This window comes from Zootoca vivipara, chromosome 3, assembly GCF_963506605.1.
Source record: "Zootoca vivipara chromosome 3, rZooViv1.1, whole genome shotgun sequence".
In the NCBI taxonomy this organism is placed as follows: domain Eukaryota; kingdom Metazoa; phylum Chordata; class Lepidosauria; order Squamata; family Lacertidae; genus Zootoca; species Zootoca vivipara.
The window spans coordinates 104,611,202-104,623,395 of record NC_083278.1 but is presented as its reverse complement, the minus strand read 5'-3'; the positions used below and the strand labels follow the sequence as shown (position 1 = coordinate 104,623,395).

The window sequence follows — 12,194 nt, the reverse complement described above, 5'->3', positions numbered from 1 at the left end:
GAGGTGTTTGTCTCATCAAATGAACTCTGTGGCTTGCAAGGATTTCTTGCCATTAAACACACACACACACACACACACACACACACACTGCAAATGTCCCACTGTCTCAGCTACATTGCCCTGCCCCTTCTTCATTATCAAAATATTTTCATTTCTGTTACATCCAGTGTGTGTCGCTGTGGCTGGTGCATACGACTTCACTCAGATACTTCAGATCCCATCTCAATGTTCCTCTCTTTCCAGCACAACGTTGCACAAAGTGCAACTGCGCAAAAGGCTCATTTTAGAAAAACAAACCAGATGAAAAACCTAATCAAGCAAATCTTGGAGGAAGGAGCGCATAGCTACAGAAATCCTGTAAATCAGGCTTCAACAAACCTAGTGCCATTTTGGACTCCAACAACCATCAGCCTCAGTCAGCACAGCTATGCTGCTTGGTGCTGTGGTCCAAAACATCTGGAGGGCACCAGGTTGGTGAAGACTGCTGCAAAGGCAGTGAAATCAAATGGCACAAGAGATTTGGTGCAGACAGGCTTATATGTTTTCATGAAATATTATATTGCATAAGATGGGAGACTGTCTGCTTGAGCTATCTCAGTTCGTTTAATATATATATATATATATATATATATATATATATATATATATATATATATACACCTTTACCTATATATATGGTAAAGGGACCCCTGACCATTAGGTCCAGTCGTGACCGACTCTGGGGTTGCGCACTCATCTCGCATTATTGGCCGAGGGAGCCGGCGTACAGCTTCCAGGTCATGTGGCCAGCATGACAAAGCTGCTTCTGGCAAACCAGAGCAGCACGTGGAAACGCCGTTTACCTTCCCGCTGCAGCGGTTCCTATTTATCTACTTGCACTTTGACATGCTTTCGAACTGCTAGGTTGGCAGGAGCTGGGACCGAGCAACGGGAGCTCACCCCGTCACAGGGATTCGAACCGCTGACCTTCTGATCAGCAAGCCCTAGGCTCAGTGGTTTAACCACAGCGCCACCTGGGTCTATATATATATATATATATATATATATATATATATATATATATATATATATATATAGGCTTGCATGCTATGGTGCACTCTGAAGCTGTTGTCTACCTGTTGGACCTACCTATCTTTTGAATGGTGAATGTATCACCCTTCACCATAGGTTTACAATATGGACAAAATAATACGCAACAAATAATGAACATTAGAACATGGTAACATAGTGAAAACAGTGGTCAAAACAGCAGCAGCCAAACCCACAGTATCTATAAGGAAGCACAAGGAAAGCTGGGATAAAAAACCCAAATTCTGAGAGATGTAGCCTGGGCAGGTCTTTTGTGGTTTTTTGTTGCTGTTGTGACTATCTTTCTTTTCTGTTGAGGGCTGCAGAAAGCAGGTAGGCATTAATGAATAGAGTATCCAACTTGATTACCTTTGGTTCTATGAAATCGGCCAACGTAGTGTGACTCCCTTCCCATCTACTTTTGAATTTCATCAGAAAGTGCTTTGCTAAGGTTGTTATCAGCACTGCATTCTTCTCTCTTTTCATTATTTAGATCCAACAGCAAAGAACGCATTGTTGGAGAAGCACAAGCACACACAGAGAGATGTGCTTCCTCATACTAAGCCAAAAGCCTATTATGTTTGCCCTTCATGCTTACAATAAAACTCATTTACTCCAAGCAAAAGATAGCTATGAAAAGTTACAAGGCTGTGACATGACTGTGATTGGTTCCCCCCGCCCCATGAATATTTGCAATAGTTTGTTCCATTAATGATCGCTACAGCAATCATTTTATACCAAGGCTGGGGAACATTTTGCAGAGGCGGGAAGCCAAACTGAAATAACAAGAATTCTTGGCGGGGGACAATCTGCCCTCCAACTCTGATTTCTACTGCACAAACAGACTCTTTCAGTTTCAGATATAGTGCTATACAGGTAAGGAGTCAAGCGCAGGTCAGCCTGAAAGATGCAGGGCTCCGTTGTCAGTGAAGGTAACTCTTTATTCAAGGAAATGGCATACAACTCAGCAACACTTCTCAGTAGGTCTTGCCCCTATGGAGCATTTGCCAGGACTGAAGGTCCCTGCTTTCCATCCCTTCTAAGGCTCCTCCTCTCCCAGAGGTTTCCCAAGCAGTCTCAAACTGCACCTGCCCACCTCTGGCCTCTGTTCCACCCTCCTCATTATCCTGTGTGTTCTTGGAGACAAGGGGGGAGAGGAGCTCATCACAGCAGGAGAGGGAGATTCCCTGGAGCAGCCTTTTGATGCCCCTCCTCTGCTTCAGCCTCGGAGTCTGAACTACTCCCTGTCCCAGGTTCCTCCTGCTCACCGAACCCTGTTGTCCTTTCAGTATCCAAACCCTCCTTCTCCCTCTGACCTCTCCTCAGTGTCCTGCCACCGGTCCCTAGGCTCTGAACCTTCCTCCTCTGGAGATTCCCTTGGGCATTCCCTGGCTGTGGCTTCCCACCAATCCTTGTTGCCCAGTCAGTCCCTGACAATCTAAAAAGTGGGGTTAGCATTAAAGCATGGAAATACCTCTCTCACACTCTCACACCTTTGGAAAACAACTTACTTTTCTTTATGAATGGACTGTGTGATCTTGCCCGCAGCTTGCCAGTTAGCCATTTCTGTTTGTTGGCTAGTTTATTGCATTTATATAATACATTTTTTCTCTCCAAGAAGCTCAAGGTGGCATATGTGGCTCTACCCATCCCCCACTCATTTAATTTTCACATCAACCCTGTGAGTCAGGCTAGGTTGAGAGGCAGAGACTGGCCCAAGTTCAACCAGCGGGCTACATGGCAGAGTGAGGATTTGAACTCTGATCTCCCAAGTCCTAGTCCAGGTTAGAGTATGCCTGATTATCGTCTTCCAAAGCAACTACTCTATTCCGAACTTAAAAATGGGAAGCTCAACAAAAGAGGATTAAAAACTCTCTCAAAGGCAAATCTTTAAAAATGTAGTATAAACACCGACAACTGGGAAACCCTGGCCTGCGAGCGCTCCAGTTGGAGAACAGCCTTTAACAAAGGTGTCATGGGCTTTCGAGACACTTGAACTCAGGATGAAAGGGAGAAACGTGCTAAGAGGAACGTACGCTTGGCAAACCCTCACCATGATCAACTCCCACCTGGAAACCTATGACCCCAATGTGGAACAACGTGTGGATCCAGAATTGGCCTCCACAATCACTTATGGATCCACTGTTAAAACTGTGTTTACGGAAGACAATTTTACTCAGCTACGAGTGATCACCAAAGAAAGATAGATCCCCATTCTACCATGAAACTCATTGGCTGACCTTGGGCTAGCCACTGCCTCTCAGCCTAACTTATGTCACAGGGTATGGTAATAGTTTTTTTCCAATTAATAATTGCTACAACAATCATTTTATACCTGGACTGGGTACATTTTGCAGAGGCCAAATTCTAATAACTATCATTCTTGGAGCTGTGGAACTCTAATCTCCAGCTCTGTATTCTACTGCACAAACAGACTCCTTCAGGGGTGACTGTACGGATGCAACTGCTGCATAGTATCACTTTATTAAAATGAAGGAGAAAAAGAGGACAAGGTGCTATGTTATCAAAACTAACGACAAATGCCAGTGTAGCCAAAGAGGTAAAGGAGGCACACGAGGCTGAACATTCTTTATCTACGCATCTACAGCCAACACATGGCACTAAATTATGTTTCCAGGCAACTGTGGACTGCTAATTAGGAGCAAGAATGAGAAAGCCAATATAACACACCCCCTTCCACATTATTTTTTTAAAAATCATAAAAGAAGATTTCTGTGGAAATGTGTAATAATTCCCTGCCTCCTCGTTTTTACTACAAACAGACATAGATGCAAAGCTGACAACAGCAACTCAGCATGCACACGAAAGCTCATACCAAAATATAAACTTAGTTGGTCTTTAAGGTGCTACTGAAGGAATTTTTTTATTTTGCTTCGACTCAGACCAACACGGCTACCTACCTGTAATCAGACCTAGACGTTTGTGCCAGCAATCTGCCTCCAGAAACCAAACATACCTTCAATGATTCTATAATGTCATTACTTGCGATGGCCTCCTGAAGCTGTTGATGTGCCCTTTCCCCAAACAATTACCGTATTTGCTGGCATAGCTGGAGAGAAACGAACGTCATTTTCAGAGAGCCAAAGTTAATTTGGATCGCTGCCTGCACAAGCTTCCCACTTGCATCTCAAGTAAACAAGTCTTCTAACGGAAGGACTAGTCCTGGTCCCTCGTTCTGAAAGCACAGCCAGTGCAAACAGGCTGGCCAGATAGGGGAGACGGCTCCATCGATATGTGTAGCTATTGTCTGTATTCTAACATGCTCTTAGACAGCTGCTAGCATCTAATGATTGGAGGCCAAACCAGAACATGAGGTGGAGAGGAAGTGAGAGAAAGCAGTCAACACCAGAGGCCTTATTCCATTAGCACTTTCTGCTGAAAGGCAATGAAAACAATTTGTCTCCTTACCCTGCAATCCTCTCTTAGACTGCAAAGCAAATTGAGAGGATGATTACTCTCTTTCACTTAACCTACGGGGTTGCGGCTAACCTCAACAGCACATGTCAGCAAAAGCGTGGCCAACCAGGGCTTATGCAAACTCTATCGCTTTACACGGATAGTGCTTCACTTGTGCTCTTAACCTAGTTAGTGATGCGTTGATGGTTTAACGCTTGCCTTGTGCGATTCTTGCTTTTGCAAGAGTATTTGGTGTCATGGAGGGATGACTGTAAAAGTTGCAAACCACTCTCAATCAATATTGCCCTCTAAGTATATGGGCCATAGCAGCTCCCTGGGCATAGATCTGCCAATGCAGATGACTGGCAGTGCTATTCAGCAGTTTGGGTCTGGAGTCCCAAGTCCAAGCCCAGGTTTCCCCATTCCAATTCTTAACAGGTGGTCAAACCTGAGAGCGCTGAGCTGTTTGGTGCTACGCATAAAATTCCCACTAAAGTGCAGTGAATGGCAGGCACTTCCCCTGAGTGTTTGATCCACATATGCAGCACAACAGTAGTCTTCTGTGATTCCAAATTCATCAGGAGATGTGCAAGCTTCCACATGTGCCCTTGCTGAGTAGAGGAGACTATTTTTCATCATTCAGGGAGCGTGAAATCTGGTGCACAGTGATCCATGCCTGGTTTAAAGTCACTAGGACCACTGCACATGTCATGTAACCAAGTGCAGGAGAAATCCCCAAAAAATTCAAGTGCAAAGTGCTTCGTGATCTTCATTGCCCTTGTGCTCGTTAACTGCTCAAAGAGTTAAAAATGAAAATGAAAATAAATCAGTTCCCCCTTTGACATGGGCGTACCCAGCATGGGGCATGGGGGGCAGCTGCCCCCTAGAAGCAGGGCAGCTGGAGAGGACAGGCAGGGACGCTGCCTGCTGTGCTCCGCCTCAGCCTGCTTGGTTGAAGCGAAACGGCGGCAGCAGCAGCGAAGCTGCCTCCGTTGAAAAAAATCTGGACCTGGACCTGGGCTAACTTCATGTATGCAAATGAGGTGCCGCGGAGCATTGTGGGGCCGCACTTTCTGTGCTGTGCTCGCTGTGACTTGAAGGAGTGTGGGCTGAAGTTAGCCCAGGTCCAGGTCCAGATTTTTTTCAATGGAGGCAGCTTTGCTGCTGCTACCTCGTTTTAGTCACCGCTGCCATTAAAGGAGCAGGCGAGGCAGGAGTGCAAGCGTGGGTGGCTCCGTGTGCTGCCTTGCAAACAGCCCCCTTTCCTCTGGGGGCTGTGGATGTTGACCATGTCTCCTGGGGGGATCCTGGCCACATCATTGCCAGCTAGCCAATCGGGTGGCTGGGGTGTGTGGCTGGTGTGCCCCCCCTAGCTTTGATCCTGGGTACGCCCATGCCCATTGATACAGTGACAATCAGAAGACTAGTTCGAACAAGATGCATCAGCTTCAGTGGTGCAAAAATAGTGATTCTGAAGCTACTTCATTTTGGTAGGAAAGGGCAAGGAAACCGGCTCTGCACCTCTTGCCAATGTAATGCTGGTTACACTACTGCAAATCTACACCTAGTGAATTTAATTATGTAGTTGGTTTGTGACTTTTGCCTACGAATCTATGCTGGCTCCGAATCATTTACATCACTGCAGTTTTTCACTTAATAAACATAATTATATAGTTGGTTTCTGGTTCTTGCAATGGGGATTTATTATATCTGTATCACACCTGTCTTCTAAGGAACAATATCTAGTCTCTTCTTTATCTACACAACATCCCTAGGTGAGGTAGGTTAGTCTAAGAGATAGTAACTGGCCCAAGATCACCAAATGACCTTTATGGCTGAACACGGATTTGAATTTAAGTCCTCCAGCATTTTATCAGCTATACCACTTTGGGTCGCCATTCAGCACTGGCACGGGTTACTTGTCTTTCACTTGTTTTCTGAGGTACAAAAAGCACTTCCACTTCAGTTGAAGGCATCACAACCTTGCAAAGAAGAGGAAGGAACTTGTTATACATAGCTGCTCACAACAGGAGGCTGGGAAAAACTGATTCAAGATGATAAAGAGCCAAGGACCAATCAGAGCAAAGGTTATGTCTGATCAATCAGGGACAATGTAAGTAAGCTGGTGGTTAAACCCATCTCCTAAATAATCCATTTAACCCTAAAGATGCTCATCACCATAAATTGCTTTTAAGTGATGCAGGTAGGCATTCTGCCTCAAGAAGGAGCTAACATGACCATTCAGAAGGATACAAACAATTACCTTTTATATATTTCCCAGCATAAGTGATATTTTATCGAGTTCAGATTATGATTTTAACATATGAAAAGAAATTACAACCTTCTTCCAGAATCCTAATTTGGCAACTTTCAGAGAAAAGTGTTTTAAAAACACACACGCCAGACTATTTTACAGATAGCACCCTACAGTTATTTAGGGGAATGTTTTTCCATTCCAGGTGTTAAAATGCAGTTTTAACAGTCACCTGCTCTACCTGAACCTTGCATATAATTTTCCAAGCTCTTATTTCACCCAGTAAATGTCAATGTCGCCTTTCTCTTTGCTGCCCTGTTCAGTCAGGTAAGTCAGGATGCCAAATAGGAATTGATAATGTTTTTATCACAACATACTGAATATGCCATGAGGGGAATTGTTTTCTTGGTTTTGGATTTTAAGTCAGAAAACAGAAGACTATGAATAATTGATTGTTCATGCGTAATTCACAGAATACATTTGATGAATGGTTATTGTTACCCAAAAAGGAATTGTATACTCACTGGAGAGGAATCACCCATCTGTTCCAACTACATTTCAACCTCTGTGATACATGCTTAAGACTTCCTACTAATAATAAGGAATAATGTTGAATGTTATTGAACTGCACAAATAAAGTGGATAATTTGGTGAGAGCTAATCTGGTAATAAGGGACGTGGGGAGCACTGTGGTCTAAACCACTGAGCCTAGGGCTTGCCGATCGGAAGGTTGATGGTTCGAATCCCTGCGACGGGGTGAGCTCCCGTTGCTTGGTCCCAGCTCCTGCCCACCTAGCAGTTTGAAAGCACGTCAAAGTGCAAGTAGATAAACAGGTACCACTCCGGTGGGAAGGCAAACGGTGTTTCCATGTGCTGCTCTGGTTTCGCCAGAAGCGGCTTACCGTAGTCATGCTGGCCACATGACCCGGAAGCTATACGCTGGCTCCCTCGGCCAGTAAAGCGAGATGAGCGCCGCAACCCCAGAGTCGTTCACGACTAGACTTAACTGTCAGGGGTCCTTTACCTTTTTTAATATGGTAATGTTTGCATTTGATCAAACATGACTCTTAAGCGAAAAGCTACATCTTACACTGCAACTGTGCACCAAAGCACAGATCGGCCCTTTCTCTGTTCGTAGAAGTCTTGAGAAGGTGTTTTTCACTGTGGAAGGCAGAGGTAGGGGAAGGGAGGGTTTAATATTCCTGTGCTACCCCTTTGGCTGTTAAATTCTGGCCAGCTGTTTTTTATCTCCCAGGAGGTTTGAAAATCTGTTTACAGTGGTATAGAGCACTAGAATTGTGGGCATCTAAACTACAACTTGGCTTACTCTTAGGGCCTGATAGTGAAATGTGTGTGCTTCTTTCTCCTAGCTTTAAAGTGTGCAAGATTCCAGAATGATTGTGAACGTCTTCCTTTCAGCCAACTTTTTTTACTTGAGCTGGCCAATTCTGAAAGATGCTTCTAAAAATAAATAAAAAAACCACCCCTGCCTTCATTTCATGACATTATACATGGAAATGAGATCAAGCTGCATTAAAGGGCTAAGAAATCATCTCCTCCCTGGGAGCACAGCCCTTAGCTATTGGCTTGCAATCCGCAAAGAGAAATACCTGGCAGAGAAATGAAGACAGTAAATCACAATGAGATTTAATTCTCTGCTCCAGGGCCTGTTTGATGGAGCTCCATACGCTCTTATATACTTAGGAGTATGCCAGCTCTCTGGAGTGGACTGTGCTATCTGAAGAATGAAAACATCACTCGTAGCAGGAATTATGAGATCCCCCTGACAGCCCTACCCAATTGTGCATTGCTCTTTCAAATTGGATGTCCTGCCCTCTACTGTTCGCCCTTCCCCACTCTCAAAGAACAGTGGTGCCAAAATATATGAAAAATTGACATGCCCACCAACAAACATTAGACATAACACATCAGCTAGAATTTAATAGTCAGTCTAATGACTTCTATGGAAAATTTATTGCATGTCACATTATCTAGTAGCAGCACTGACAAGACACTGTTGTTGTTGTTTAGTCGTTTAGTCGTGTCCGACTCTTTCGTGACACTAGTAAGGGAATTTTGATTACTGTCACTAATGCAGAAACGCAGGTTCGCTGTGCAACAAATGCCACAGCCTTATTATTAAGACAGTAACATGGAGGCAGGCTTTTTCATTGGTGGCACCAGTGTTGTGGGATGCCCTACTTGTTGGAATATGAGAAGCCCATCAGTATTGGCATTCTGCCGGCTCTTGAAGACACACCTTGAGCTTGGAACTTTCAGATCTAATGTTCTAATTGTTCTTTTAACTGTTTTAATTGTTATGCTTTTCAATGAGCTTGATGTATCGTATATTTTAATTATGAATGTTTTTAATGTTTTGATGAAATTTTCTTATTGTGTATTTTCATCATATATGGCTATTTTATAATTGATTTCCTACTTATAAACTACTTAGAAACCATTTTGACATGCAAGTAGTAAATACTACTACTACTATACTCAAACCCCGACTGGAATCATCTTGTTCAGGATTCCTCTCAGCCAGCCAGCCAGCCAGCCAGCCAATAATGCCTTCTTCTGGGTTACTACAAACTGTTAGGTGTTCAAGTAAGTGAAATCAATATCCTCTATTTTCCATTTTCCATTTCCAGCTGACATTCAACATTCAGTGGTACCTGATGGAAAGTGAGCATGCTCAATCCTCATTGGCCTTTTCGTGTGTGGGCTTTGCCACCTTTTGGGCCACTGAATTCCCTATCAAAAGAGTTATGCCCCTGCAAGAATGAGAGAGTGCCATCACCACTTGTGATGTTGTGACTAATCTACAGAGCAGGGAGTTGTGTCCTATTGTGCTGTGGTCTTTGGGAATATGGAAACAAAGAGGCTGGGTGTTTAACACAGACAACAGCCAGAGCTTATTGATGTACCAGCTCACAGTTCCCAAGAGCAAAAATGGACTGCCAGTGTTTTTCTTTGAGGTTCCTCACATCTCCAGATCCATCTCCAGTTGTGATGAATCTGTGGACACTTGCCTACTGGGTTGCTATAGGGTAGCAACTGATGGTGAGCTAGAGATCCCCTTTCACACACACACACACACACACACACACACACACACACACACACATGCAGGCGTGATGATATTTGCATGTCCTCCCTAGAAAACAGGCAGGCTTATATCCTTATGCAAAGGGTTTAGAGGCAATGTCACATTTGAAGCGTAATTATGGGTTGATGGGCTTTGCTCACACAGTATGGTGCATGTTCCCCTTGGTAAGACAACAAAAGAGGACACTGCTCCAATTGGCACCTCTTATGGCTTGCTTACAAAACAAAGATTTACAAGTTGTCATTTGAGGATTAGCAACCCCTGCCCGCACAGATAAGAAATTCATGGGCATTTCGGCAACATCCCATTGTGGTCTCAGCTCACTAGCAGTTCCTGCAACTCCAAACTGACAATGAACGCATGAAGCATGCTGCTTTACCAGGGGTTGTTTATTTTCTTTAAACTAACATCAAAACTATGAATCATCACTGGAAGGTGTACACACAGCAGAGATGTTGTTGTCTTGGCATAACAGGCTGTGTCGATTGTGTGTGCTGCAATTCTCTGGGTGGGCCTTCGACTTGTCCATAGCAGACAATGGTGGTCAGTTTCTCGGTGTGGGGAGGAACTGGCAGTTTCTCAGCTGCGGGAAACATGTCATAGCGCATGCGGGAGGCAGTCCAGATCTGCTCCAAGACAAAGGCCAGCCACATTTTCCTGCTCCCGGTATGCTGGACACCAGCATGGATGGCTCTGCTGACTGGTTCTTATTCTAAGCCCTAATGAGGGGGAACCTCCATACCTGCCAGAACATATGGTGCCAGATGTTGGGCAGATGGGCACGATTTGGGGCAAAACGAATCAAATCAGCACCTTTGCTGGTCTTAATCTGGACCATGGGTTGGAGGTTCCCCTGAACTGGTAAAGCTGGTTTTGCAGCTCACGGCACAGGGATGGTAAATTTAAAAGCTGTCTTTGTGTTCTGGTTAAGTACATGTGCTGGCATGGGTGCTTTGCTTTAACAAATAACCAACCGCCACATTGGGCCTTGCTGCTACTGAATGCAAGAAATTGATATTTATGATGCAACAAAGCGCCGTGTACACGGACAGAAAAGCTGTTTGTTAGGATCAAGGTTGAAGCTGCCTGAAGCAAGTGAGGAAGAACAGCACAGGAATAAAAGAGAAAAGACAGAAGGAGCAAAAGGAGAGAAATGTCAGTTTCCTGTACTGATACCAGTTATATCTTTTCATTTCCCAGTTTGAGGGAGCAGCAACTGGCTGGTAGGCACCTTGCCTATCCTGAAATTAACCCCTGACTGGGTGGGGTGAGGGGAACCAGCTTTGGGGACATTTTGAGAGGATAAACCATGATAAGAAGGGAAAGGTTAAACACCCTGTGCATACCCATTATTCCTGTGCTGCTGACTGCAGCTGTTCTTTTAATTTAAAAACTGTATTTCCAGAGAAAATTGCACGGAACTCTATTCAACATATAGTTTGGCCTTCTCAGGTGAATCTGATCCCTGACTGTACCACTTCAGATAGTAGCTGGCAGTTCATGTGACATGTAATAATAATAAAAATAAATCCCTGCACACAAGAAGCTAGCACGTGGTAAAGAGTTCTCTCAGATGTGCTGGCTTTCTGTGGACAGGGAGTTTTTTGTACAAAGCTAAGCTCACGAGGGATGCAGCCCACACACAGATTTGCCTCTTCAGTGAGAGCTAGGTATCAGTGAAAGGGGAAGGAAAATAAGTAAGGAAGTGAAGTTAATATTTAGTGATAAATGGCCACTGCAAAGTGTATCTCTATGGGCAGATTCATGCATGAGTCAGAAGGTATTTATGTGAAGAACGGCAAGGCCTGACACACTGTATATGAAGGCGAGTGGAGGGAATAGCCCAAACAGTTTTCTTCTGGGTTCTGTTTGCATTTAAAAGCAAACCCGGCCCCTGCCTTTCCCATTTCTCCTTATTTAGCTGCCTCGCAACCTTTACGTCCAGGGCTCAGACAGTTTTTGCCATGCAAGCATCATATCTGTAACCTGTTGCAGGATGTGGTGTCCAGAGAACCCCAAGCTAAATGTAGTTGCCAGTAGTAGAGAGGGACAAATCTGTCAATTTCGGTTTCTCTCTGTTCCTCAATGATTCCAGTCTTTATTTCAATTCTTTACATTTCCATATCACTTTGTGAATATTTTTTAAGTCCTCATGAAAAACCACCTGCGTTTTAGTGCAAATCCTCCCCAAATATACACTTCTGCATGCTATTTTGCCCAATATGCACATTTTGTGCAAAGCAATGCCTTCTAATATAATGCATTCTTGTATGCTATTTTCACGAATATATGCACTTTTGTGGACTCTCCGTATGCATTTTTGAACACATTACTTGGCTAGAGAGA

General features: G+C 44.1%; 1 protein-coding gene across 7 annotated transcripts in view; it reads right to left on the bottom strand.

The window, feature by feature from the left end:
• The window catches only part of SLC8A1 (solute carrier family 8 member A1), a 297,760-nt gene that overhangs the window by 63,010 nt on the left and 222,556 nt on the right, over positions 1 to 12,194 (bottom strand). The gene's annotated exons all lie outside the window — the stretch shown is intronic.